We start from the raw sequence: 23356 nt of genomic DNA on the forward strand, positions 1-23356 counted from the left end.
GCAGACAGGCTCAGCTCATGCCAGAGCACCATCTCACATGGAACCAAGCACTCTGCCTTCAGGATTGTTAAGGCCTGCCTTAGGAGTGACTTATAGGTTACCAGGTGTCCCATTTAAGGTTAGGTATAGGTATACTACACCTAAGTAAGAGGTGGTTACACCAACTTACCCCAGCTGAGTGATCAGCCAGTTGTGTCAAATTTGTTAGGCCAAGCCTGGGGTGGCATAATACATGCTTCAGCCCCTGGCAGGCCTTAGATACACCAATGCCCTGGGTACCTAGTGTACACTGGTACAGGGGCTGACAGGGTGATCCAACCAATTGGGTATGTACCTAGGGTACATGGAGTCCATTTTACAGAGAGAGCAGATAGCCTGAGAGCCTGAATGGCAGGATCTCAGGCCAACTAAGTCGAAAAACCAGCTAGACACTAGGCACAAATTTGGGGGTAACCATAGTCAGATATCCACCTTCCTACAGGTCCCTTCCGAGGAATGCACGCAACATCTTAAACTAAAAAGAGGCATGCGTCAAGGCTGCATCCTGGCTCCTTTTCTCTTTATTTTGCATATTAATCGTTTGGAACAGATTCTATATGAGCCAGTGTGTGATGTCCTGTAGATGGGTGGCAGATTGCTCCCTGCTCTTTTATACGCAGATGACGTGGTTTTAATTGCACGCACAGCAAAGAGTCTCCAGCATTTTTTAGACCGTTTTATAGATTTGATGGACAGTATGGACTTGCCCACCAATTTTAAAAACTCCCATATTATGGTGGTTACTCCCAAGACCACTAGATCTTATGGTTTCTCAACCAGCAGCCACGTCTTGAGCAAAGTGGATAACTTTTCTTATCTGGGCATATTAGTAGATTCAGGCCTTAGCTGGCATTCTTTGATGAAGAAGAATACAGCTAATTTCAAGAGAGCTATTTTCACCCTCTAGAATTTTTCAAGGTGGTTGGTGCAAACGCTGTTAAAGATTCTTCTTGACATATACAAAGCTAAGTGTATTCCAATTGCCAGTTTAAGTTGTATACTCTGGGAGTGTGCTACAATTGCCCCACTCCTGGTTGTGGAAAACACTTTCATGAGATGTGCAAGGTACTTCCTCAATGATTGTTCATGAGGAGCTGGGATTGGGTTATCTCTTGGATTTCATACAACTACGTGGACTTCATCCCCTGAGCAGCAGTGTGCCAGGAGCTGCATTTGCAGAGTGGTGTAAAAAGGGGGTGTGGCCTCGGACCACTCTCAGCAATCCAGGTGTGTGGGTCTTACTGGAGGGAGCTGGTGGGTTAGTTGCCCCCCAGGGGCCCTCAGTATTCAAGGGGACTTAATCCCCCAACTTAGACCGTGCCAGGAGGAGCGTTTGCAGAGTGGTGGAGAAAGGGGGCGTGGCCTGTGTCCAGCTTTCAGCAATCCCACTATCTGGGACATACTGGGTTTCCCAGTTTCAGATTTCAGGTAGGCTAGTTGGCCCCTAAGGACCCCCAGCAGCGAAGGGGACTTTAATCCCCATCCAAGAACGTGCCAGGAAGTGCGTTTGCAGAGTGCTGGGGAAAGGGGGCGTGGCCTGCTATGACAACTCCTGCTGTGTGGGACTTATTGGAGGTAATAGGAGGAGTAGTTGGCCCCCAAGGATGTCCTTGGGGGCCAACTACCCCTCTTGTTACCTCCAGTAAGTCCCACACAGTCGGATTGCTAAGACGTCTTCGGAGGCCATGCCCCCTTTCTCCACCACTCTGCAAACGCGCCTCCTGGCAGACTACGGGATGGGGGATCGATTCCAATTTACTCCTGAGGGACTTTGGGCACCAAGAAGCTCTCCTGGTACCTCCTGTATACTCAGTGAGGCAATAAAAAGAAGGAATCACTGAGGAGCACTTGTGGATCTAGTCAGAGGTATGAGCAGGGCCACTGGAATTATGTGACTGTTTGGCTGCACCGACTTTCGCACAATTATACATTTTCTGCATTAGCCACATAATTCATCATCTGCTCCTTAATCTGCAGACTTGTACAAAAAAAAGCCTTGTTTCTAGCTCAAACGTTACCAAAAATGCAGCGAAAAGTGTTACAGCATGGTGGAAGGCCCTTTGCAAACCTAGAATGGTCACCTGTTACCAGTGCTTAATTTGTGCACGCATTGCTGCACATCATTGACTTTGGTATTCATTTTCCTCACTACTGGACTGCAGTGTGTCACAGTGATACTGTAGTGTTAAGGAACTCATCTACAGTAACTGCTGAGCTCGTCCCCTGTCTCCCGAGTCCCACTCCTGACAGTTGAGTTTCCCGACTCGAGTGACGGTCACGGAATGTGAGTCAGTCCTGACACCCGGTCCCCACTGTCCCACACAGTACAGTACTCCAGGTGAACTTGCGGGCGCGGCTGTACAGTGACTGAGCCTGCCTGGCCCTGGCCTGTGAGCTGCCCTGGCTGAGCCTGAGCCAAGAGGCGAATTGATATCTTCTTCTCATCGATTATTCCAGTACAGTAGTACACTGAATTGATCAATGTTCAATGATCATCAATCTGTAATGTTACGCGCGGGCGCGGCCCTTAGGCAGTTCAGTGTTGCTTGCCAGCCCAGTGCGTGGGTGGGTGGGGACCAACTGATTTGGGCTGGATTTTGGGTTGGGGCTGTGCAGCAGCAGGCGTGTGCAGATTTCTTATTGCGCACTGCCACGCCCCAACATACCCGCATGGGCCGGCCTCACCCCACCACCGAGTCATCATGACTGGACTGGTGGTTCAACTTCAATCAACGACGGGCGGCCAATTAACTCTCCACCCAGCGCCACTGAGCGCGACCCAGTACTGGCACGTGCGACCCAACGACTACGTTGGTTGAGGACTCGACTGGCACTACTGCTGGCAGCCCGGCAGTACTAGTAGTAGTGTGTGTGTAGTAGCCAGTACCGGCAAGAACAGCTGCAGCACCAGGTGAGGTGGCTGTGCACTAATGATCAATCCCTCTGATGAATGGTGATATGTTCCGCGTGGGCGCGGCCCTTAGTTCAGACGTTGCCGGTCCCGTGGCACAGTGCGTGGGCGACTGATAAAGTGATTTGGGCAGGATTTTGGGTTGGGGCTGTGTGGCAGGCGGCCGCCGGCAGCAGGCGTGCGCAGATTTCATATTGCGCATTGTCACGCCGCAACATACCCGCATGGGCCTGTTGCACCCCACCACCGACCGAGTCTCATCTCGCCTCTGCCGGCCAGAACCAGCGTGACCCAACGACGACATTGGCGCTGAGAACTCAGGACTGGCAGCAGTAGTAGTAGTATCCACTACTTGACTACTAGCCAGAACGGTACCACCTCGGCAACAGCACCAGAGGCAGTACTGGCACCAGGTGAGGAAGGCAGGCTGGCAGGCCTAGTGTGCCCTAATCTGTTAATAAAGCAGCAGCCTAACGCACCGCACCGCAGTGCACTGTCTGCAAGTATGTGCCCCGGGTCGGTCGCCCGGATGTTTTGATTGAAAATTATTTTTGATCAAACTTCAGACTCAATCATCAGGTCAGATTCCGCCAGTCAGGCCATTCCCACACCAGGGTCTGGGACACTGTCACACCGTGACCAGGCAGGGATATCCCTATTCCACGCTGCAGAGCTATTGTTCTCTCTCTTGTCTCTTTATTAAAAACCCCTGGCCTGCCTGATTCACAAAACGGATTCGGTCAGACTCAGAGAAATAATGTTTGGGGCCAGCCAGGGAATATACGATTAAGAGCTCACTTTAAGGAGAAGATGATGCTACTGTCACTGTGGGCTCCCCTGCACACACCACTTTCAGTGTTTTTTGGATCTTCTTTAATCTTTTGAGCTGGTCTCCAGGGTATAAATTGGAGGCATTACATTTAACACCGGGGGACGAAATAAAAAGAGGCGTTGTTAAGAACTTCACTCCCTTTCAGATGGGCAGGGCTAAGTCCTCTATTAAATACCTAGGTGTTAAAATACGTAAAATTCTAGGGGAGCTTTTCTCTGTCAACCTAGGCTGGCTCCCTCCTTCTCCCACTAGCAGACCTAACGAAGGACCTGGAGGTACAGGGAAATTGGATTCCCGACTGGACTGGTCGAATAAACACAGTAAAGATGTCCATCTTTCTGTGCCTCCTCTATATATTTCAAGCACTGCCGATATGGCTCAACAAAGCATGCTCTCTGATCTTGGCTGCAGCCACTAGCACACTTCATCTGGAGAGGTAGAGCATCATGGATTCCGCAGAAGGTCTGACTCAATCTTGATTCAACAAAGGGAAAGGGGGGCGGGGGTGCATTCCCCAGGCAGCTGCGGACTGTTGTTGAATGGTCAGGGTCCATGTTAGAATCTGAAAAGAACAGGCATAGTTAACTGCCCTCTCTGGTATCCTAGGTGGCTAAGTAAGAAACATCGATCCCCCGAATGCCTATCTTGGTACTTACTCCCATTAGTACCACGTTGAAAACATTTGACTGCTAGTGCTATGTTACTGCAAGAGGGTCGGTGACAGACTCGTCACAGGCAGCACACACCTGCCCTAGTCCTACCTTAGAAGGTCAAGCTTGTAGACTTTATAATTATCGCAGGGGTAGCGGTCAGATGATTTCTGATTACAGGGGTGGCTGCTCCAAAGGCCATTTTGCCATGTGATGTGTATTTTGACCTCCCCCAAAAAAGAACAGATATTATGCCCTGATTCATCACTGCATCACTTATCCCCTTGTTCGCGCCACACAGCCACCAGGGACAAAACCTAATTCAAAACACTTTTCCCTAAGCTGAAGAGTACTAGAGGCACCATTTCTAATCTTTATTGAATTTTACTGTCATTGAATGCTCCCACCTTCCACCATATGCACATAATACAGCATGGGAATGCGCTTTGAGGAAACAGATTACATTGCAGAAGTGAGAACAATTAGGAAGGGCTAGCCACTCATCTTCCATGTCAAACTGAGGCAGGCAAATTCATTACAAAGTAGGGTACGGGTGGCATCACACACCCCATACCTGGGGATTAATGAAGCTTATTTATGCCTCTACTTTCTTAACTTCATTATTACTGCCAGCCACACAAGCAAGAGAGAGGTGTGGTGAAGTCAGAATAACTTAGAAGATGATAGTGAAGGGAGGAAAGGGTAAGAAGCAGAGAGAGAGAGACAGAGGTAAAGAGGGGTGAGCTGTGAGGTCACATATCAAGAGAGAGATGAGGGAGCAAGAGATGGGTGAGGAGAGAAGGAAATATATAAAGAAAGACAGGGTGTTGAGAGGGAGGGATAGGTAGAGAAAAAGTAAAGACAATCAGTTAGAGGTAGACGGGGGTGTGGGGGTTAGAGAGAAATATAGAAGCGAGTAAGAGAGAGAAAGAATAGACTTACATACATATATTGATATAATAAATAAATAACAACTAGCGATGTCTGGTAGATGTCTGGTAGCTACTCAACTGTCCAAAGCATCAGCCGATATGCAGGAATTCTACCACAGCACTGGATAGAGCAGAAAGTTGAGGCATTTGGGGTTGGTGAGTTTAGGATTGTGGAAAGATCTGGTTCATACAGTTCAAACTGCAAACACCACTAAACAAGCAGTGGGCTTCAAAATGATCCACTGCAACATACCTAACCACACCCTCACCACCTCCGTCTAAATGGACAAGGCTCATTTGCTATGTTTGTCCTTAGTGTGATGTTTGGATTTTTCACAATCTTATGGCTTCTTCAGTGATGTCAAATTCAGGGCAGCACCAACACTCTGAAAATTGTTCCAACGCCACTGGCTTAGGTGCCTTTCTTTGACATTGTCATGCTTTCTGGCCTAGGTGCCTTTGTGTGGCGTTTCCATGATTTCTGGCCTGGGTGCCTTTGTGTGATGTTTCCATGCTTTCTGGCATGGGTGCCTATGTGTGACATTTCCACGGTTTATGACCTGGAATGGATGCTTATGTGTGACACACATTTCCATGATTTATGGCATGGGTGCTTATGTGTGACATTTCCATGCTTTCTGGCCTAGCTTTGTGCGACGTTTCCATGCTTCCTTGTCTGAGTACTTATGTGTGAGATTTCCATGCTTTGTGGCTTTTAGCAGTGACAGTTGAAAACATGGGTGGAGCTAATAGAGGAAGTGGGTGGGGCCAGTGAGGAAGTGGGTGGAGCCAGAGAAAAGTAGGTGTGGCCTCCGACAAACCTTTCAGCACCTGCACTTCATATTTTACAAATTAAGCACTGCCTGTTACTTATTGCTAAATGTGGGTGTTAAATTCGTACTAATGGTGTGCAAGCCACTCTTGCTTCCCTCTGCACCTCTCTTGCCTCTTTCTGCATTTCTGTTGCTTCGTTGTGCACATTTCTTTCTTTTTCTGCACTTCTCTTGCCTCATTCTGTAAATCGCTTGTACTTTCTGCACCTCTTTTCCCTTTTTCTGCATGTCTGTTGCCTCTTTCTGCACCTCATTTGCTTCTTTCTGTACCCCTCTTTTGTCTTTCTGCACCCTTTTTGCCTCTTTCTGCACCTCTGTTACTTCTTTCTGCACTTCTTTTGTTTCTTTCTGCACCTGTCTTGCTTCTTTCTGCACCCCTGTTGCCTCTCTCTCCACACCTCTTCCCTCTTCCTGCACTTTTTTGCTTCTTTCCACACTTATCCTGCTTCTTTCTGCACCTCACTTGCCTCTTTCTGCACCTCTATTGCCTCTTTCTGCAGTTCTCTTGCCTCATTCTGTACTTCACTTGCCTCTTTCTGAAACTCTATTGTCTCTTTGTGTGCCTCTCTTGCCTCTTTCTGCACCTCACTAGCTTATTTCCGCACCCCTTTTGCCTGTTTCTGCACCACTCTTCCCTCTTTGTGCAACTCTCTTGCCTCTTTCTACACCTCTCTTCCCTCTTTCTATACCACTCTTGTCTTTCTCCGTACGTCTGTTCATTCTTTCTTCACCTGTCTTGTCTCTTTCTGCACCCTTTGTGACTCTTTCAGCACCTCTGATGCTTCTTTCAGCAGTTCTCCTCCTCTTTCTGCACCCCTCCTGCCTCTTTCTGTACGCCTCTTGCCTCTTTGTGCACCTCTCTTACCCCTTTCTGCACCCCTCTTGCCTCTTTTTTTCTACCTCTGTTGGTTCTTTCTGCACCTATGTTGCTTCGTTCTGCACTTCACTTGCTTCTTTCTGACCCCTCTTGCCTCTTTCTGCACCTCTGTTGATTCCTTCTGCACTGCTCTGGCTTCTTCCTGCACCTCTGTTCCATATTTCTGTATCCCTCTTGCCTTCTCCTGCACCCCTCATCCCTCTTTCTGCACCTCTCTTGCCTGTTTCTGCAACTCTCTTGCCTCTTTCTGCAGTTCTGTTGCCTCCTTGTGTACCTCAATTGCCTCTTTTTGCACCTCTGTTGCTTCTTTTGCACTGATGTTGCTTATTTCTGCACCTTTCTTGCAAATTTCTGCACCCCTCTTGCCTCTTTCTGCACCCCTTTTACCTGTTTCTCCATCTCTCTTACCTCTGTCTGCACCTCTGTTCCCTCTTTCTGTACCCCTTTTGCCTGTTTCTGCAACTCTTTTGCCTCTTTCTGCAGTTCTCCTGCTTCCTTCTGCACCTCTGTTGCTACTTCCTGCACTTCTCTTGCCTCTTTCTGCACCCCTGTTGCTTCATTCTGCACTTTCCATGCTTCTTCCCCACCTATCTTGCTTCTCTCTGCACTCCTCTTCCCTCTTTCTGTACCTTTCTTACCTGTTTCTGCATTTCACTTGCCTCTTTCTGCTGCGCTTTTCTGGATTATTCTACACCTCTGTTGCTTCTTTCAGCAATTCTCTTGCCTCTTTCTGAAGTTGTCTTGCCTATTTCTGCACCCCTCTTGCCCCTTTTTGCACCCGTCTTCCCTCTTTGTGGAACTCTCTAGCCTCTTTCTACTCCTCTCTTCCCTCTTTCTGCACCACTCTTGCCTCTTTTAGTACCTCTGTTGCTTCATTCTGCAATTCGCTTGCCTCTTTCTGCACCCTTCGTGCCTCTTTCAGCCCCTCTGGTGCTTCTATCTCCACTTCTCTTCCTTCTTTCTGCACTCCACCTGCCTCCTTCTGCACCTCTTTTACTTCTTTCTGTGCTTCTCTTGGTTCTTTCTGCACTGCTGTTGCCTCTTTCTGCACCCTCTTGCCTCTTTCTGCACCTCCTATGCTTCTTTCTGCACTTCTATTGCCTCTTTCTGCACCTGCCTTGCTTCTTTCTGCAGCTGACTTGCCTCTTTCAGCACCTCTGTTGCTTTTTTCTGCAGATCTCTTGCCCATTTCTGCACCTCACTTGCCTGTTTCATCACCTCTGTTGCTTTTTTCTGCAGATCTCTTGCCTCTTTCTACACCCCTCTTTTCTCTTTCTGCACCTCTATTGCCTCTTTCTGCACCCCTGTTCCCTCTTCCTTCACCTTTCTTGCCTCTTTCTGTACCTCTGTTTCCTCTATCTGCACTTCTCCTCCTCTTTCTGCACCCTTCATGCTTTTTTAGCACCTCTGTTACTTCTTTCTACACTTCTCTTCCTTCTTTCTGCACCTCTCTTGCTTCTTTTTGCACCTCTGTTGGTTCTTTCTGCACTGCTCTTGCTTCTTTCTGCACCTCAGTTGCCTCTTTTTGCACTTCTCATGTTTCTTTCTAAACCTCTGTTGATTCTTTCAGCAATTCTCTTGCCTCTTTCTGCACTTCTCTTGCTTGTTTCTGCACCTCTCTTGCATCTTTCTATACCTCTGTTGCCTCATTCTGCACTTCACTTGCCTCTTTCGGCACCTCTGTTGCTTCTTTCTGTGCCCCTTCTGCATCCTTTTGCACTCCTCTTCCCTCTTTGTGCAACTCTCTTGCCTCTTTCTACACCTCTCTTTCCTCTTTCTGCACCACTCTTGCCTCTTTCTGCACTTCTCTTGCCTGTTTCTGCACCCCTCTTGCCTCTTTCTGCAGCTGTTTTCCCTCTTTGTACAACTCTCTAGCCTCTTTCTACACCTCTCTTCCCTCTTTCTGCACCACTCTTGCCTCTTTTTGTACCTCTGTTTCTTCTTTCTACACTTCTCTTGCCTCTTTCTGCACCCTTTGTGCCTCTTTCAGGACCTCTGTTGCTTCTTTCTGCACTTCTCTTCTTTCTTTCTGTACTCCTCGTGCCTCCTTCTGTACCTCTGTTGCTTCTTTCTGTACTTCTCTTGGTTCTTTCTGCACTGCTCTTGCCTCTTTCTGCATCCCTCTTGCCTCTTTCTGCACCTCTGATGCTTCTTTCTGCACTTCTAGTGCCTCTTTCTGTACCTCTCTTGCTTCTTTCAGCAGCTGATTTGCCTCTTTCAGCCCTCTCTCTTTTTTCTGCAGATCTCTTGCCTCTTTCTGTACATCACTTGCCTGTTTCAGCACCTCTGTTGCTTTTTTTCTGCAGATCTCTTGCCTCTTTCTGAACCCCTCTTTTCTCTTTCTGTACCTCTCTTGCCTCTTTCTGCATCCCTGTTCCCTCTTTCTGCACCACTCTTGCCTCTTTCTGACCTCGCTTGCCTCGTTCTGTACCTCTCTTGCCTCTTTCTGCACTTTTCTTGTCTCTTTCTGCACCCCTTTTGCCTCTTTCTGCACCTCAGTTGCTTCCTTCTGCACTTCTAATGCCTCTTTCTGTTCCTCGCTTGCTTCTTTCAGCAGCTGATTTGCCTCTTTCAGCACCTCTGTTTCTTTTTTCTGCAGATCCCTTGCCCCTTTCTGCACCGCACTTGCCTCTTTCAGCACCTTTGTTGATTTTATCTGCAGATCTCGTGCCTCTTTGTGCACCCCTGATCCCTCTTTCTGCACCTTTCCTGCGTGTTTCTGCACCTCTCTTGCCTCTTTCTGTACCTCTGTTGCTTCTTTCTGCACCTGTCTTGCTCTTTCTGCACCCTTCGTGCCTCTTTCAGCACCTCTGTTACTTCTTTCTGCATTTCTCTCCCTTCTTACTGCACCCTCCCTGCCTCTTTCTGTACCTCTCTTTCCTCTTTCTGCACCCCTCCTACCTTTTTCTGCAACCCTCTTGCCTTTTTGTGCACCTCTGTTTGTTCTTTCTACACTGTTCTTGCTTCTTTCTGCACCTTACTTGCCTCTTTCTGCACTTCTCTTTCTTCTTTCTACACCTCTGTTGCTTCTTTCAGAAATTCTCTTGCCTCTTTCTGCAGATCTCTTGCTTGTTTCTGCACCTCTTTTGTGTCTTTCTGCACCCCTGTTGCCTCCTTCTACACTTTACTTGCTTCTTTCTGCACCTATCTTGCCTCTTTCGGCACCTCTGTTGCTTCTTTCTGCACCCATTCTGCTTCTTTCTACACCCCTGTTCCCTCTTTGTGCAACTCTCTTGCCTCTTTCTACACCTCTCTTCCCTCTTTCTGCACCACTCTTGCCTCTTTATGTTTCTCTATTGCTTCTTTCTGCACTTCTCTTGGCTCTTTCTGAACTGCTGTTGCCTCTTTCTGTATCCCTCTTGCCCCTTAGAGCACCTCTTTTGATTCTTTCTGCACTTCCCTCTCCTCTTTCTGCACCCCTCTTGCCTCTTTGTGCACATCTGATGCTTTTTTCTGCACTTCTATTGCCTCTATCTTCACCTGCCTGGCTTCTTTCTGCAGCTAACTTGCCTCTTTCAGTACCTCTGTTGCTTTTTCTGCAGATCACTTACCTCTTTCTGTACCTCACTTGCCTGTTTCAGCACCTCTGTTTGTTTTTATGCAGATCTCTTGCCTCTATCTGCATCCCTCTTTTCTCTTTCTGCACCTCTTTTGCCTCTTTCTGCATCCCTGTTTCCTCTTTCTGCACCTCTCTTGCCTCTTTCTGTATATCTGTTGCCTCTTTCTGCAATGTTCGTGCTATTTCTGCACCCTTTGTGGCTCTTTCAGCACCTCTGTTATTTCTTTCTTCACTTCTCTTCCTTCTTTCTGCACCCCTCTTTGCTTCTTTCTGCACCACACTTGCCTCTTTCAGCACCTCTGTTGCTTTTTTCTGCAGATCTCTTCCCTCTTTCTGCACCACTCGTGCCTCTTTTCGTGCCTCTGTTGCTTCTTTCTGCACCCTTCGTGCCTCTTTCAGCACCTCTGTTAGTTCTTTCTGCACTGCTCTTGCTTCTTTCTACACCGCTGTTGCTTCTTTTAGCAATTCTCTTGCCTCTTTCTGCACTTCTCTTGTTTTTTCTGCACCACTTCTGCTTCTTTCTGCACCCCTCTTGCCTCTTTTTGCATCTCTGTTGGTTCTTTCTGCACTGCTCTTGCTTCTTTCCGTACCTTACTTGCCTCTTTCTGCACTTCTCTTGCTTCTTTCTATACCTCTGTTACTTCATTTAGAAATTCTCTTGCCTCTTTCTACACCTCACCTGCCTCTTTCAGCACCTCTGCTGATTTGTTCTGCAGATCTGATCCCTCTTTCTGTACCTTTCCTGCTTGTTTCTGCATCTCTCTTGCATCTTTGTGTACCTCTGTTGCCTCTTTCTGCACATTTCCTGACTCTTGCTGCACCTCTGTTGCTCCTTTCTGCACTTCTATGGTCTCTTTGTGTACCTCTCTTGCTTCTTTCTGCGCCTCACTTGCCTCAGCAATTCTCTTGCCTCTTTTTGCAGTTCTTGTGCCTGTGTCTGCACCCCTCTTGCCTCTTTCTGCATGCGTCTACCGTCTCTGTGCAACTCTCTAGCCTCTTTCTACACATCTCTTCCCTCTTTCTGCACCACTCTTGCCTCTTTTTGTGCCTCTGTTGCTTCTTTCTGCACCCTTCGTGCCTCTTTCAGCACCTCTGTTAGTTCTTTCTGCACTGCTCTTGCTTCTTTCTACACCGCTGTTGCTTCTTTTAGTAATTCTCTTGCCTCTTTCTGCACTTCTCTTGTTTTTTCTGCACCACTTCTGCTTCTTTCTGCACCCCTCTTGCCTCTTTTTGCATCTCTGTTGGTTCTTTCTGCACTGCTCTTGCTTCTTTCCGTACCTTACTTGCCTCTTTCTGCACTTCTCTTGCTTCTTTCTATACCTCTGTTACTTCATTTAGAAATTCTCTTGCCTCTTTCTGCACTTCTCGTTCTTCTTTCTGCACCCCTCCTGTCTCTTTCTGTACCTCTCTTGCTTCTTTCTGCACCTCTGTTTCCCTTTCTGCACTTCACTTGCTTCTTTCTGCACCTCTTTTTCCTCTTTCAGCACCTCTGTTGCTTCTTTCTGCACTTCTCTTTCCTCTTTCTGCACCTCTGACTTAGAGGTAGTTTTAATCCCCCTGCCCTATTATGTACTAGGGTATTACAGGGGAGTTCATGCCAATCACTGGGGTACCCCAACCCCGAGTGTACCCTAGTGTATATAGGGGCTTTCACTGTATTCTAAGTGTCTTTTAGTATATCACTGGCTCCGGGCCTGGTTAGTCAGAGTCAGTTACCACCAGTACCAGTCAGCAAAAAGTTGGGGGCACAGGATGACTTTGTAACAAGGCCTCTTTCTGCACCTCTGTTGGTTCTCTCTGCATATCTCTTGCTTCTTTCTGCACCGTTCTTTGTATTTCTGGACTTTTGTTGCCTCTTTCTGCATTTCTCTTGATTCTTTCTGCACCTTTCTTCCTCTTTCTGCACATATCTTACCTCTGTAGGAATAGTTAGGAATTATCATTTAAAAAAACCTTTGAAATTCACTGAGAAAGCCATAGGTTTCAGGGACGTTATAGTTCGAAATTATCATTTAAAAAAACCTTTGAAATTCACTGAAAAAACATAGGTTTCAGGGACGTTATAGTTAGAAATTAGCATTTAAAAACCTTAGAAATTCTCTGTGCAGTGCATTGCAGGGGCACGAGTTATAGTTAGCTCAACTAACTATAATGGCCAAATTTCTCCAGTTTTCTATGAGTGAAATGTCCAACTAACTATAACGTCCCTGAAACCTGTGTTTTTTTCAGTGAACATATATATATATAAGGAGGGAGCTAAATATATATATATATATATATATATATATATATATATATATATATATATATATATATATATACATATATATATATATATATATATATAAATATTTAGATAGATAGATAGACAGACAGACAGACAGACAGACTGACAGACAGACAGATATTCACTAAAAAAACAGGGGTTACAGGGACATTATAGTTAGGCTCACATTTCATATGTACAAAACCATAGAAATTCAGCAGTTATAGATACCTGAGCTGACTATAACTTACGCCCCGCAATGCACTGCTTGTGACCTCACATATTGCATCACTCATGAGATGGTCAGTGACATCACCCATGACATCAATTAATAACATCTCAAATGACACCATTGATGACATCACTGATTACATCATCCAGTGAGTGTAAGTGTTTCGTAAACATTTCTGAGACTTAAAGGTATATACTAAGCTACTGCATAAGTTAAGTGAGTGGGTGTATGGTAGGTTGGATGGGGTGTGAGTGGGGGTGTGAGTGGTCCGTGGATGATGTCATTAGTGGTGGCATTTGTTTTTTTCAGTGAATGTCAAAGGTTTTTCAAATTATATTTCTAAAGTATTATGTCCCTGTAATGTTTAGTTTTTTTAAGCTAGTTTTTAGGGTCTATTTTTTAATACTAAGTATACTTACTACAATCTATTTTGATTTTTAATTTCGTTTTTTTAACTGCAGACATTCTATTTTCATTTTTAATATACCTTTTACATGTCAAAAGATACAAATCAAATACAAGGGTAATATAAAATATATAATGTTTTTGTAAATGTAATTACACAACTTTAATATTTTTTTTATTTTAATTTTTGGTTCCGCGGTCAATGTTCCCTCTAATTATTTTTGTCTCTACGAGGAAGCAAAATGTTTGTTAGTGGGCTTTATTCAGCTGTGTGCGTAATCAAGATTGTAAAATAAATATCTGCTTTGAAGTTAACAGCCCCCAGTAGTTACACAAAGAGGGACAGGGACTGGGTTTCCCATCAATACAGTATAAAGTGGCACTGCATGGTAACATTTTAAAGCAGACATATTTTTGGTGTTACTTTTTATTATTATTATCCTTTACTTTAAATGACAGTGGGAAATACTATTGGTTAAAATCTAAACAGAATTTTATAGAGTTTGTTTCCCTTGGAATTAGGACATTGTAATTAGGACATTTTTGACAAAGCATACTATCTAAAACACACAGGAATAATAACCTTTGGTCAAACCTAATGAGATTTACGAAGAACTTTACAGGGACCTTCTGGGGTCTCATACGGTGGCTTTTGGGGAAAATAGGAGGTACATTTTGAAGTATATTTGATCAGTAACTGTCGTGAAAAATTAAAGGCATTAAAATACAGTGGGACTTCATATTGGTTCTGGGACTATTTATGAGACCATTATTGAAATACGAATCAGGCATTCTTCTGGAAACACTGGTCTTATATGGCTACAATGTTAACTTAGAAACACTACTTAATTTGTGAAAGAACAAGTGCTGTGCCCACCTTTTCCTCAGAAACCCACCAGTGCCTCTGAATACCAAGGTTCTCTTTTCTTGATTCACCTCATGCTTCCTTCATCCACCACAGTACTCCCCCACCCCTTTACCTCATTCTTGGAGATTGCTATACATTCCGTCTTTCTCCCTTTGTTACTGTTTTTATAGTTCTGAGAATTAGAAATATGTTTCAGTCCCCAAACAAAAGTGCTGGTGGGCCCTTCCTGCAACCATCAGCACAAATAAGCACAGCTTACAGTGGAGCAAAACGTATAGAAAAAGAGGGATTTTCCATTCGATCTGAATGGATTTAGATGGCACCTCTAAACAAACAATAAAATGGGGACATGACTGCCTCATACTCTCAGTGGTCTTTGCAGCAAGGATTGCACAATGAGGTCTAGAAGAGGCTGCTAGCAGATTGACACGTGGTCACTGTAGGGCTAGACCACTGGGATATGTGAAAGGTGACTTGAGAATGACTGTGCTCAGGGTGGAAGCACTGTCTTCATCTAAATTCACAGGAACAGAAGTGAGCAAGACTTGACCCATATCTGAAAGTTATCTTTAGTACCACAGATATGGTTTATGCTACCTGTTCATGGTAGTATGTTCTTTTCCTTCAGCTATGCACATACCATTTGGCAGAGTAGGCACAGCGCATAGCATTTGAAATGGTGTTAAAGGTCCAAATATCTGGTGAAAGAACCACCACCATCTTTTCAGTATGTAGCTGAGCTTGATTGCACATAAAAACAGGCATATTCTCTCCCTCGGGAAATGCAAACTATTTACGCTGAGAATTTATTTTAGTAAATTAGAGGTCACTAGAAGCATGGATAAGGCTCCACAGTGTTAGGCTGTTGCAAAGTTAAAATAAACTCATATTTGAACCAGCATTACCTGAAGAGCCCATGTATACTTTTTATAGTGCTAACACTTCTCAGCAGCCCACCCTTTTGACAGGACAGGATCTACACGTCCTTGAAGTGGCATCTTTAGGAGGTACTATTATTCTGAAAATTGCAAATAAATAAATATGGTGCTATAAATATTGGCCAACATTTGAATGCACTCTGTAGAGTTATTTGAGGATTTTCTATCAAGCAAATGGTTAATATTGAATTCCCATCAGTTAATTGCAAAGCATGTGGGGCCATGTACAGTGGAAACCAAAGGAAATGATGGACGGAGTGTTGAACATTGCAAGAACTCACCCCTAGTCAACTGATCTGGGTTTAATCCATCTCCGTTCTTTAGACCACTCTGCCACCCCAGTTCAGACATGGCTATATGCAAATCAGTCTGACCCTGTGCCTCATGGGAACAGTCCAGCCCGAACTGCCAAGCCATGTCTTCCCTGGACCGGAAACAAGCTTCCTAGGACCGGTTTCTGGCATTTCAGCCGTCTTCAGCCAGGCTTGCTTGAATCCAGTGGCAAAGTGAGCAAGGGACTCACGTCTGAGCATACCCTGCCAACTTATGGCGAACAAAGCAAAAACCAAAGGAAATGATGGACGGAGTGTTGAACATTGCAAGCACTCACCCCCAGTCAACTGATCTGGGTTTAATCCATCACCGTTCTTTAGCCCACTCTGCCACCCCAGTTCAGACATGGCCATATGCAAATCAGTCTGACCCTGTGCCTCATCGGAACAGTCCAGCCCGAACTGCCAAGCCATGTCTTCCCTGGACCGGAAACAAGCTTCCTAGGACCGGTTTCTGACATTTCAGTCGTCTTCATTAAGGCTTGCTTGAATCCAGTGGCAAAGTGAGCAAGGGACTCACGTCTGAGCATACCCTGCCAACTTATGGCAAACAAACCCAGATCAGTTGACTGGGGTGAGTGCTTGCATTGTTCAACACTCCGTCCATCATTTCCTTTGGTTTTTGCTTTGTTCGCCATAAGTTGGCAGGGTATGCTCAGACGTGAGTCCCTTGCTCACTTTGCCACTGGATTCAATCAAGCAAATCTGGCAGAAGACGGCTGAAATGCCAGAAACCGGTCCTAGGAAGCTTGTTTCCGGTCCAGGGAAGTCATGGCTTGGCAGTTCGGGCTGGCCAGTTTCCATGAGGCACAGGGTCAGACTGATTTGCATATGGCCATGTCTGAACTGGGGTGGAAGAGTGGGCTAAAGAACGGTGATGGATTAAACCCAGATCAGTTGACTGGGGGTGAGTGCTTGCATTGTTTAACACTCCGTCCATCATTTCCTTTGGTTTTTGCCATGTACAGTGGCCCAGTTTTTATATTCTTTAAATCCCATATATAGGCTTGACCCACATTTTTTCTCTGCTTGACTTAATTTAGCAGTTTGTCTGCTTTCCCTCTCTGCATTTCCTTTTTATCTCTCTAAGTCTCTCCCTCCTTCCTCTCTCTCCTATTCTTTATTCCTTGTGTTTTGTATTCTTCACCTTGGGTTCTTCTGCCTCTTCTGTATCCTACGGTTACAAGTGGCTTCCTCTTTCATTTCTCTCTTCAATTCAAATCCCTTTACACAATTTGCCTTTAATTCCCTTTCACATATAAGCATTCTTGAAATACATGTGGGTAAGTGTAAACGGCATGCATCTCATTTATGTTGTGAGACGGGCATTTTTTTTTCTTTCGGCTGCTTTAGACCCTATGGGCATTGCCATATCAGGACTGTAGACAAACATAGCACATTTATACACATGTAATTCTGAGAAAACTGCAGGTAGAAGCATAGCGCGTTCCTAAAACACCTATTGATGCACACATGACAAACACTAATACACATACATCATTTTTAATGCTAGAGAAAAGATAGCAGGTGTTGTACAAATGGCTGAAGAGAACATTAAAAATAGTAGAAAAAATACTAATACACCACCAAGTGAAATGCTAAAAACCATAGCTAATTGCTATGATGCACCAATATTCTCTCTTCCACCTCCATTCATACTCACTTTTTAAGACTGATTTGTGTTATCTTTAGTCATACATTCTCCTCTCCACCACACTGTGTGATCCTAGGCAAGTCACTTTACCTCACTGGGTCTCAGTTACCACATCATCTAAAGTACAAGCTCCTAGACATAGACTATCACATACATGAGGAGCTATATTTGACATGGACATGTATTAAGTTTAGTTATCCCGTAGAAGTGAGCCGAGTCTGATCTCAGTAGCAGGTTCTAGGACCTTCTCATAGTATACTGTGTGTCTGTGCCTATATGACAATAGTCAGGATTGAGATTCCTCCTGGTCAGTGCGGAGATACATTGGCAAAATAGTATGTTTTCTTTGTTCTGGGAAAGATGGATTTGCTGCAGGTCCGGACTGACGTAGCAGCGAAGAGTCTTCAGCACCAACACCAACCTAACAACAACCATTTTATTTTGGACATAGCACTAATATATCCTTCTCTCTATCTGTCTGTCTACCGAGGCAAAACAACCTGCTGAAAAGGTTTCAGTTCTTATCAGCAACCTTGTTCTTCAGTTCATTTTGAAAATCCTAAATAAGCTTTACTTAAAATATAAAAAGGAGTGAACAATGCTTCTGTCTAGAAGGGAAGACATGAGTATGCATGTTTGTATTTCAGAGAAGCTTATTTAATGAGAAATATCACCATTCCAAAGAATAACTCGAAATCTCTCTGCTGCATTCAGAAATGAAAACATTTCACTTTGCAGGTTTTTAGAAACTAGCCATGCTACAGTTTAAATAAAAGGAAAGCTGGCCTAATGCGGAACCATTTACCAGCTTGCTTAAACCAATGACAGAATGTTGCGGAAGAAGCAGTTATCTGTCATATGCTACATGAAAAGTGTGTGCGTTGTAAATCCATCTCTGTACGGCATCAAGAATGAAGATGACTGGTCTCGCAAGCGTGCAACTTAGAGGGAACTGTGTCCACAGTATCTCTGCAGGTCTGAAAACATAGACAGGACCACAAGTACTCTATTGTTTCTAATTCCGATCACATGATCAGAATGAATCCACGAATTCAGATCTGCGGATTCATCAAATATGTTAAAAATCATTTTGCATAAGTACCTTTCGCTATTTTCATTAATGACATCAGTATGAGCATATTTACAAGCATATATATGGCCCCCTATATCTGTTTTTCAAGAAAGTTATTTATTTTACGAGTTCTGCAAATCTGAAAATCTACGGACGATTCACGAATTCATTCTTTGACAAACCCAAACCTTGCCTTTTGATTTGGTACATTAGGAACCCCACCAATGTACATGTAATACCAGACCCAAAAACAGTTATTTCTTCAGTGAACTTTGTAGAAAGAGGATTGAGAATGACTGATGCTCTGCTTTCATAGAATGGCTGAAGCTTCTTCTTCTGAGCATCTAGAACCTTTTGAGGATGAGGAGGAAAATACACCACCTCTAAAAAAAAGTGATGTTATGGTCGGATTGTGAGTCATAGTTTAGTGTTTTGAGCATTATGGATCCCAAACCAAAAGCACACATTCAACACATAATAGCAATGGGTTTTCCTCAACCAAAACCATTTATGTAAAACAACAACCCATTTAATACAGGAGGTGTATAATTGGCTAAATGGGTATCTGGGAAAGTGTGGACTGCCTGTACAGGTCTGTGAGTAGGTGTGTCAGTGGTTTTGATGTTGTGTGAGTAGGTGTATGAGGTTGTATGGGTCTATAACTGGGTGCATGAGTGGTGGTATGGGTCACTGAGTGAGTTTGTGAGTGTGTGACTGGGTGAGTGAGTAGATGTTTGACTGGCTACCTGGGTGTGTGAGTAGGGGTGTCATGGGCTAGATATATGCATGAGTGGGTGTGTCAGTGTGTGAATGGGTGTGTCAACAGCAGTGTGAGTGGTAATAGGGGTATATGATTCACTGTGCTAGTGGTTGTATGGGTGTGTGATTGTGTGAGTGGGAGTGTAGTGGTTGTATGGGTGTGAGTGGCTGTGTCAGTGGTTGTATGCATGTGTTCAGTGTATGAGTAGCTTTGTGGGTATATGAGTGAGGTGTGAGTGGTTGTATGGTTGTGGTAGTAGGTGTGTGAGGAACTGTGTAGGTGTGTGAGTAGCTCTGTGGGTGTTTGAATAGGTGGGTGAGTGCTTCTCTCAGTGTGTCAGTGGCTACGTGAATACCTGTATGGGTGTGTGAGTAGTGTGGGTGGGTGAGTTGATGTGTGTATCTGTGTGGGTCTGTGAGAGGGTGTGTGAGTGTCTGTGGCCCTGTGAGTGGGTCTGTGAGTGGGTTGGTGTGTCTGTGTGCACCTGTGAGTGGGTGTGTGAGTGAATGTGTGGGTCTGTGAGAGGGTGTAATAGTGCCTGTGTGGGTCTCTGTGTGGTTGTGAGAGTGCCCTCAGTGGTTCTATGAGTACCCACATCCCTCTCTGAATGGGTTTCTTGACTGCCTGTGTGGGTCTGTTAGTGGGTGTGTGAGTACCTGCATGGGTCCGTAAGTGCGTGTGTGAATGCCTGCATGGGTATGTCAGTGGACGTATCAGTGGCTGTGTGGGTCTGTGAGTACCTCTGTGGGTCTCTGAATAGGTGTGTGAGTGGCTGTGTGGTTCTGTGGGTGTGTGTGTAACTGCCTGTGTGGGTCTGGAAATGGCGGCAAGAGTGCCTGTGTGGGTGTCTGAGTGGGCTCACGCAGCTCCGAGGTAAGCAACTGAACCTTCTATTGCTAATGGAAAGCAGCAATGTATAAAGTTCCATGACAAATGGATACATAAAAATGCTGTAATGACATGCTGCTATAAAGAGAGTCTTCAGCCTGTTAGAATATGTTCTCTTATGAAAGGCTGTTTAATGTTGCAGAGTCTATTGTCTGATGTGACTTTGCCAGTAGTTACCTCGCTGTCATGTCCCCCACTGTAAGGAGTCACAGTTAAAGTTCTCTCCTCAGTGGCCATCTCTGAACAGTTGTGAGAATCCTGAGCGGATTCAGGCTTGCTACAGGATGACAGTGTCTGCTATGTGGGTCACTCAACTCTCTGCGCCAACCCCTCCCATCTGCTCTGGCCACTGATCCTGTCTCGGTCACTCTAATACTGTGCTCAGGGCATGCTGACTGTAGAATACTGAAAAAAGCAATGCGGTTGCTGCTCTGCTCCAGATTGGTGTTGGTGCCGCTAATGGCACTACCGCTGGTGCCTAACATGCAAGAAGGTACCACACTTCACATACAAGGGGTCTGGCACTCAAAGACACTGAGCTTGCAACCTTTATTAAGGTAACATCAGACTAAACAGAATACGTTTTGGCTGGAGAACCAGCCTTTGTCAACCTCTGTAGTGTCATTTTGCAGGGTATTTACATTTTCTTAAATTCATAAACATAAAAGAAACCCTCCAACACTGAGCATTCCACAAAACATAATTAAATCAATGTGGCAAAAACATCACATAAAAGCGCATGAATAAATAAATAACATTTCACAATAGATAAGTATGTGATTAACTTTTTGCGACTTGGGTGTTCGGTATCTAAAAGTCTTGACGTATAAGTCCCATGTTACCACACATAACTCCCCTGTTGGCAACTGAAAGACCAATAATTCACAGTAAATGTATTTTTCTCCACACCCTTCGATGTTATCAGTATTCTGAAAATAAATAGTCCATTGAATTTGCTCAACACTATCGCAAATGTAGGAGTGCACATTCAGTAAGTCCACTGAATTTTCACGGCCCCAGTGAAAATGAAAGAAAGCTACTCCCAACAACTGAAGCTGTCAAAAAGAATGGTTTTGACACGGGGGGAAATCAGAAATGCTTTGAAACAGTTATATTCAAGCAATTTGTGTCCACACACCTCCCAAGTAAGCAACTGAACTTTCTAACGCTAATAGAAAGCAGCAATCTACCAAGATCCACTCCAAATGGATACATAACGATGCTGTAATAAAACACTACTATAAAGGGAGCCTTCAGCCTGTTTGAATATGTTGTCTCACAAAAGGATGCTTAATGTTGCTGAGTCTATTGTCCGATGTGACTTTGCCAGCAGTTACCTCTCTCTCATGTTCCCCAAAATTAGGAGTCACCATTAAAATTCTCTCCTTGGTGCCCAGCTCTGAACACTTCTAAGAATTCTGAGCGGGTTCAGGCTTGCCACAGTATGACATGATATGCCACGGAGCCCCTTAACTCTCTGCGCCAATACCTCCCATCTACTCTGACCACTGATCCCATCTTTGACTCTCCACTGCTGTGTCTGGCAGCATGCTGACCGTAGAATACTGAAAAAAGCACTGCAGTTGCTGGCCTGCTTCAGATCGCTGGTGGTGCTGCAAATGGCGCTATCGCTAGTGCCTAACATGCAACAAGGTACTACACTTTGCATACTTCTTTGCATAACAACTCTTTCTTGTTCAATGGTGAGCTCTTTAGACAGGTGAGTGGTACTGCTATGGGTACCTGCTTCACCCCCAGCTATGCAAGTTTGCATATGGGCTGGTGGCAGAAGCAAGTGCCCCCAGTACAATTCCCAGATATGTGGTTAAAAATCAGGATGTCTTGTGTTGTAGGTTTATTGATGACCTGTTTGTAATTTGGAGTGGGTCAGTTGAGAGTGCCATGGAATTTGTTGAGAACATTCATGAGAATACTTTAAATCTAAAGTTTACAAGCGAGATTAGTAAACAGCAGTTAAACTTTCTGGATCTCACAGTCTATATCAAGAATAACAGATTGGAAACAAAGATATTTAGCAATCTGTCTGCTGGGAATTCCTTCTTCATGCAATCTAATATCTAGTATCCCCTATGGGGAAATCTTAAGAATGCTAAGAAATTGTAGTGATCAAAAAGAATCTGAGAAAGCATTAGCACAGCTATCAAGAGATTTGAAGAAAGAGGATATCCCAAAGTTTGTATGAATAATGCGAGAAGAAAAGTCAGCCAAGATATGAGGGAACATCTTCTCTATAAGCCTAGGAAGGTCAAAAAGGGTCCTAGTTGTCAGATGATTACAAAATACAGTGAGTAAGGAGGTGCGATACAGAAGATCTTGCAGAGAAATCGCACCTTATCAAACATTACCCAGTCATAGGGAAACTAGTACCTAAAAAACATGAGCTGACTGTTAGGAGAGCAAAGTCGATGAGAGATTACATTGTCAAAAGTAGTCCATAAAATACAAAGAAGACAACCTGGCTGATTCAAGGTCAGGGATTAGGGAAATGTAGCAAGTGTAAAGCATGCCTTCATGGGAGGCACACCAAAGAGTAGGAGATACCACTGCAAAAGAGATGGGGAAAGATTAAGCGGGAGTATACATGCAAAACAGATCATGCAGTATACATGCTCACCTGTCCATGTAACCAACGTTTTGTATGGAGCACAACCTTGCAGGTAAACAGACAAATTCTACTACATTTCATGGAAAATTAAAATAAGGACAGGAATTACCCTGTGGCAAGACACTTTAAGGAATACAACGCGAATAAAGCTAATATGCTAATGTAATATGTTGTTGATGTGATTTCTAGAAAATAGAAGAGGTGGAGACAGGGAGAAAGCGCTAAGGTGTTTAGAATCAAGATACATCATAGAACTCAATACAAAGGTACCAACAGGATTGAATGCAGAAGAAGGCTTGAGCACACACATTTATGATGAAGATTACTGCTAAACTTCTCCCTGGACATCAGCAGAGATAGGACAAACAAATTAATTATATTTTCGGTAGTTTTATTTGCACAAAACTCTTTTGAATTGCACTACAGGTATGCAAAATGTAAGCACTTTACACATCGTTGTAAGATTAAGAAATTGCCTGAAGACATGTCTATGCCATACAGTTATGCAAAGAAAATATTATTATGCTTTGGGGAAGATAATATGTGCAGTAACACACTGGGGCAGAATTTGTTGTCATATATCAATAATAGATTTTGCACTTTGTAAGATTTTAGCTATGAGTTTTATAGCTGGATGTTAATATTTTAACCCAAAGCATTGAGTTCTATTAACTTTTTTAAT

The sequence above is a fragment of the Triturus cristatus genome, chromosome 7 (genome assembly GCF_964204655.1).
Source record: "Triturus cristatus chromosome 7, aTriCri1.1, whole genome shotgun sequence".
NCBI classification, from domain to species: Eukaryota; Metazoa; Chordata; class Amphibia; order Caudata; family Salamandridae; genus Triturus; species Triturus cristatus.